The sequence below is a fragment of the Pinus tabuliformis genome, chromosome 4_2 (assembly GCF_031772625.1).
Source record: "Pinus tabuliformis cultivar Carrire ecotype Pingquan chromosome 4_2, CPIR1, whole genome shotgun sequence".
Taxonomy (NCBI): Eukaryota; Viridiplantae; Streptophyta; class Pinopsida; order Pinales; family Pinaceae; genus Pinus; species Pinus tabuliformis.
The window spans coordinates 444,665,537-444,672,759 of NC_142304.1; the positions used below are offsets into that span (position 1 = coordinate 444,665,537).

General features: G+C 30.1%; 1 long non-coding RNA gene across 1 annotated transcript; it reads right to left on the reverse strand.

Annotated features, from left to right (window-relative positions):
* Positions 1-6,452: 6,452 nt before the first annotated feature.
* LOC149169870 (uncharacterized) lies at positions 6,453-7,223 on the reverse strand. The gene is made up of 3 exons (XR_016259416.1): positions 7,081-7,223; positions 6,893-6,954; positions 6,453-6,763 (listed from the first exon to the last, which is right to left on the reverse strand). It is a non-coding gene; the product is annotated as an uncharacterized LOC149169870 (long non-coding RNA).

A 7,223-nucleotide genomic window follows, 5' to 3' on the forward strand; every position in this document is an offset into this window, starting at 1 on the left:
TTTGTTTGTAATTATTTTGATCTAATGTTGTAGTTTTTTTTAGCTATTTGGTTCGAAGGATTCAGACCATGGATTTTTGAGAATGGGGTAATGGTTTACAGTAGCATGTGCAATGGTTGAATGGGTGGGAATGAGCATGACAGATTTAGCAATATGTGAGTGGGTATAATAAATATATGCATTACATTCATAAGTCTTTTTGTCAATTTGTTTGTTAGGAGCATAACACATCCTTTCAAAAATGCTTTGAGCTCAACAGATAAGGAAGAAGTAAATAAATTTGCAACTAGTACTTAAAGACATATACATGTCATTGTGCGAGAAAGATAGTGTATTACATACCCTTATTACCAAAAACGAATCTATATAGTTATTATATGACTTTATGATGCCACACAATGGGAAAATAGACTTAAAAACCTCGAAAAGCTTATTTACATCATATTTATACATACTTATAACAGAGTATATTATAATCACTTGAGTATATTATAATCACTGTAGTGTGAAAATAGATTAACTTTCAATTAATTAATTTAAATATAATAGTTTTGATATATCTATATATATATATTAAATTGTACTTCAATTTTGTTATTGAATAAAATATTTTTCATATTAAAAAAAAAATAAAAAACATAAATTCTAAAAAGAATTACACTGTAACTCCGAGTGATACTTACAACTTTACTATATACTAAAAATAATTAAAAAACATAAATTCTAAAAATTACACTGTAACTCGAAGTGATACTTACAACTTTACTATATACTTATAATTTAAATAGCGTATTCAATTTATACCATTAACTAATTAATATATAATTTAAATAGCCTATTCAATTTATACCATTAACTAATTAATTCATATTTCATAGAACAAAACATAAAAATTAATTTAAACTACAGCCACATTTAATCATACGTTTTTAATTATAATGACATTTCAAATCGATTCTCCAACAAATAAATATGATAATCGAAAATGCAAAAGTGGTCGGACTTGAAATTGGTGTATGAAATAGCTATAAGATCATTTTGATTTTTATTTTGAAAAAAACACTCATAACTCCTTTGCAACAATGCAGTATATGAACTTTTTGTTTCTATGATTCAGTACATGGTTTTTTTTTGTTACATAGACACATATGGTGTAGGAATAATTTTTTTGTCACATAGAAATATATGGTATATTATTATTATTATTATTAGGGTCAAATCAAACATGAAATTAGTGTATGAGATTTTTTTGTTTTTTTTATAAAAATATAAAAATAATAAAATTATTTTATGATCATCACAATGAGAAATAAAATTGAATAAATAAATTATTTAAAATAAATTATTTCATAAAATTATTTTTTATCAAATATAATTAATTATTTATCATAATTATAGTATTTATAATATTTTCTAATTAATATGATAATTATTTTTATTATTATTATTATTTTATAAAATTTAACTATAAATTATAATATTTTGTTATTGAAATTATATATTTAGAAAAATTACATATTACATTTGTTTAAAATCGCACCAGAAAATATAATTGAACCAAATTAAAAATTCTTTGATTCCAAATCAAAGAACTAAACTTTTATGTTCTTTAAGCTAGAGGAAAATTCACTAAAATATCCTTTTTATAATTTATAAATCAACCAATAAATTTTCAATAATAATTTGTTTTCAAAACAATATACTAATCCAATTAAAATATTAATTACATCAAAAACCAATTTCAAAATCCATGTAATAGCTATATCAATCTCTCCCCCGCACATATATTGAACAATAAAATAATACTCTTGAAATGTGGGGGCTTTTCATGGTCAAAGAGATCCTCAAATCTTGTGTTCAATTTTTTATATAAAAAGTTATAGATGGTGCATCATCCTGCTTTGCAATGCCAGTTTGGTAGGTTAGTTTGCCAACACAACCAATGGCTTAATGCTTCTCTCATCATTACAATTTTATATTTTTCTACTTCAAGATTTCATCAAGTTTTATATCAATTAATTAATAAATTTTTTAATATATATTATTTTTTTTCAGAGAAAAAACAATCATAAATTTATATTAAGAAAATATAAAGATTTTCCATACATATTATGATTTGATTTTAGGGCAAATAAAATGCTCAGAAAACTATGCTAACAATAGATACAGATAATTCGAATCATCCAAATCTAAAATAGAAAAACATATACAAACCTGCTTGACCAAAATTGTTACAGATCATACAATCACTTGAAGAAACAACCCCATCAAAAGATTGCATGCAATAACACATAAAGAAATAAGAGCCGTCGGCCCAGCCTTGAAAAAGAGATACAAAAAAACTGATACTGAAAACCTGTAAAGAGATACCATCATGCAGGAGCAAAGACCTCCAGCATCATATAGCAAGCATTTTTGGCGAGAGTCATTCTGATACAAAGCTACGAAGGTTGAAAAAAAAATTAAAGAATTAAATATATAAAATTATACGTGTAAGGCTTGTAGTTTTATAATATGTGTAGATGTCAATAGGCACAATTAATATAATATTATAATGGATTAAAATATTATTTCATAATGTTTGATAGTTTCTTTTAGTTATGCATAATAAATATTAAGGAGTAGTAGTTAGAGAAAGATTCCAGATTACCAATGATGTGATGGAACAATAGACTTAGCATGTTATCAGTAGGGGACTCTTCGTTCTAAGGCGGCGAATAATGAGGAAGGAGTCCTTTAGGATAGTTAAATTTTTTATGTCATTTTTTTTTGGTTAATATTATACCTAAAAAAGACTATATATCTCACTTTAATTATTGGATTTTGTGCCAAACCTATTAGAATCTGTCCACTATTATTTTTCCGGAATTCAAGAAAATCCTTCCTCTCCCCTTTTGCCACCCTATAATTTTAATGTATTTAATTATAATTTAAAATATTTTATTTGTAATATTGATGTATTTAATATAATTTAAAAATATTTTATTTGAATAATAGTTTTATTGAAATTTGGTAAGAATTTATTGAAACCACAAAGTTGATAGGTAATTCTAAATGCCTTAGGGGTTTTCTATGGTGCTGAATTTATATATACAATAAAAAAACTAGTTTAAATAACCCAAATCAAGATTTCACCTCAAATTTTTCACACTAAAAACAACTCTTTTTTTAATTAAAAATTACATTATAAATAAAAATATTTTTTAAATTTATTTCTAAAATTATATGTTACTCTTATTTTCTAAATTTAGAATTATGTAACTTAATTTTTTTAGTATTTTCTTCAAAATTCATCGTATTGAATTATAAATCCAAAAGAAATACAATACTTTGATTTATTATTATAATTTTAATAATAAAATGATATTAAATATTAATATTTTTAATACTATTTAGATTAAAATAATAATAATAATTTATTTTATTATAATATTAAAAAACATGCCAATTCTAAAATTCAAAATCCAATTTTTAACATTATTTTATCTAATTATTTTAGATAATAATATTAACTAAAAAACTATAATAAAAAAATTGAAGTTCTTAAATATGTTTTAAAAATTATGAAAATATTGCTCAGATTGTATCATCCCTTAATTATGTGAAAGGTCTTCTTTGAAGCATCACCGCAAATAGTGAAAACACTAAATAATGATTTTCTGATTGATGGAGAAATTTAGTGTGCGTGTAATTTGATATTAGATTGTAATTTTTTTTTGTGATTTTAAATATATTTTTAAATATATAAATAAATTTATATTATTAAAATTTTGAAATATGTGATTTATAAAATTAATTAAAAAATATATTTTTATAGCAATTTAAATTAAGTTGTATTTATAGATGGAATTTGATGGTTATTTTATTTGTTAGGAAGTATTTTGGCTTTTAATTTTTTTTATTACCTATTTCTAGTGATGTGCTTTAAAGCGTGTAAAACTTATTTTGGATGGTTTATTTTCTTGTCAAAAATTCATTAATACCCTATAGGAAAGCCAATGAACTAGAAGCATATATATAGTTACAGAGAAAGTAGAGCAGACCATGGGCCTCAACAAAGGGAGTTCATTTGGATTAATGAAATTGGATTTTTTTTGCCCCCAACACCCATTCATCTTCATAGGCACAACAAAATCTTTGATATCCTATTAGGGTTGGATCATAGGACCAATAGTAAATTGAGGTAATAGAAGAGTACCAACCCTTTTTAATGATAATAGAGGTCGAACCTTTAATAATAAGGGAGCCTCAAAGCTTCTCAGTAAAACAATGTTTATTATCAAAATGAATTTCATTATGATTATAATAATATGAAAACCCAACATGCATTTTGATTGCATTGGGTGGGCTTATTCATAGATGGATTGATAAACCTCCTTTTATCTCTGCTGCACTTTACTCTAGGTCTATGCAGAAAAGCTCTCATTTTTTTATCTCCCAGAAAAACACACTTCCCTTTACATAGGCCTTTCTCAGACATAAATCAACTAAAAAAAATGCCCTAAAATAATAATACAAGGAGCTATGAAAATGAAATCATAGGGCAACTATGTAATATACCTATTGTGATTAACCCCACGTAAAGTAATTTTAAATTACCAATCAGTTAATCAAACTTGCGTAAAAGTAATTTTAAATTACATATTAGTTATAACTAATTCTTGGCATTGGTTAAATGGATCAGCAAGCACCCTAACAGGGGAGGAAGAGTAGGTGGATGGAGAAGGCGGGTATGTGAGGACAGAGAGGGAGAGAAACTGAAGAAGGAAAAAGAGAAAGAAAAGGAGGGTTAAGTCTGGTAAGGAGGACAGAGAGGGAGAGAAACTGAAGAAGGAAAAAGAGAAAGAAAAGGAGGGTTAAGTCTGGTAAGGACCAGATAACCCTAGCACAACTGTGCATAGACTTGTTGAGGGCTGTGAGGACAGAGAGGGAGAGAAACTGAAGAAGGAAAAAGAGAAAGAAAAGGAGGGTTAAGTCTGGTAAGGAGGACAGAGAGGGAGAGAAACTGAAGAAGGAAAAAGAGAAAGAAAAGGAGGGTTAAGTCTGGTAAGGACCAGATAACCCTAGCACAACTGTGCATAGACTTGTTGAGGGCTGTGAGGACAGAGAGGGAGAGAAACTGAAGAAGGAAAAAGAGAAAGAAAAGGAGGGTTAAGTCTGGTAAGGACCAGATAACCCTAGCACAACTGTGCATAGACCTGTTGAGGGTTGCAGGCCTGCAGGACTGCTCGGGGGGAGAACCCAACATAGCGTTGGATCTCATGGCTGGGTGGATAAGAGCAAATCTTTAAATTGCAGGTCAACTTCTGGAGATATAACTACGGGTGTCTAATAGACCAGGTATGTGTTATTCCTCTGAATTAAATTACTGTTTTGGTATGCTTGGTGCCTATATGGAAGGTATGACTGCACCTGAATATCTGTTAAGGATTAAATGGGACAACATGTATATAATATCATGACAAGTGTTTAAAAGTGCCTGAGACTGGCTAATCAAACACTAGGATCTATCTGTTATATTCTTTGCATAATAATTGTAAAAGAAACAAGCATGATAACTGTGTAAAGAATAATGCCTGATATCTGTAAAAATGACTGTGCAGAGGGCAAGTCAGATATCTGAAGAACAAAGATTCATGATAGTTATTCTAAGAACAATGCAAGTGCATATAAAAGTCTAATGCGAATAACTGTAACAGAAAGATTTAGGTTAACCGCGTGAAGGTGATACATGTAGTGTATCAGAATAATGCTCAAACCATATTGAAAACTGAAACATAGAAACAATACATAGAACCTGTGGGTTCATATCAATACACAGAACATGCGAAAGCATGAAGTATTTTCCTGTCAACCGTAAGCAGGGTTCTGTACAAAACTAACATTATAAGAGTATAGAAAACTGATAAATAACATCTAACAGTTATTTCTAATACTTTCGGGCATGCCGTGAGCCTGTGGAAACGGTTCGTGGTATGGATGAAACCCCCGACCGTTTCCAAAAATGAAACCCTCGACCATCTCAAGAGGAGATCTCGGCCGTTCCAATATGGAACCCTTGGCTGTATTTAAAGCTTGAAATGAAATAAATATATTAAATAGGAACAAGTTAAACTAAAGCTGTTTAACATAAAATACATATCAACATATCATGGCGTTACAGAACCGCCGTAGAGACGGCCATACAGTCGCTATTTCCATATAAACCCTGATAAACTATAACAGAAATTATGGAGGCGAAACCCTCGAAAGGTTTACGTCTCAGCCTGTTAAGTGAGAAACAAAGTTTCCATAACGAAAAGAGCAGTAAATATAGAACATTGGAATGGAAAGTACTTGCAATATTACATTTAAAAGCTCGAACCAATGGAGCATATAAATATATATGTGCAATGAACAAACGGTAGGCGCAGAAACTCGAATGGAAATATGCATAATATATTGAGCAAGCATACGAAAAAGTTAACCATATATTAACAGTGGACAAATAGCCCGGGTGAGTGCCACAAAAGTCTGTACATTAAGTACTCCGAGAACCAGAGTCTGATATGAACTCAGGGCATTCAAAATGGCACTTTCCCAAACAACAGAATCCATGATTTATCTCGTTAGGGTCCGGCGAGGGGAGCCGTGAATCCCTGAATATAAATATACAAATGATAACAAATAATACAACAAAGACTGTAAACCAGAGAAGGCGCAGGTACCGGCATGGAAAAGCCGACCTCGCATCTCAGCTAAGGTTCCGCCGAAGGTGGAAACCCTGAGTCACACATTAAAGAATGCCGTGAGGAAACCCTTCTCAGGCCGAAAGAAACACATAGAAATCTACCTGTTACTTCCGCCTGTTATCTTAGCCTAACTACTGTAATGTATGCGAAGGGTTCAGTACCTGGAATGTTTCGGCGATGTCATTCCAATCCACTCCTGAGTGGTAAGGGTTTGAAGCGCGTCCTGTACACGAAGATTCAATGGAATTAAACATGAATGTATTAACTCAACCTGTAATCCTGATAAAGAATGCACAGTATTATACCCAATGAAATATACAGTCGAAGCTATGGTTGATGTGACAGATACCTGTGCTAGCTTGCCGCAACCTGGCATAGTTTGCAGGGTTAGAACCGCCATTTGGGAGCGAGGGCTCGGCCTTCCTCCAAGTGCAAATGAACCCGCGAAGAACAACTCGGTGGGCTTTATGAGACCGATAAACCCTGAAACGA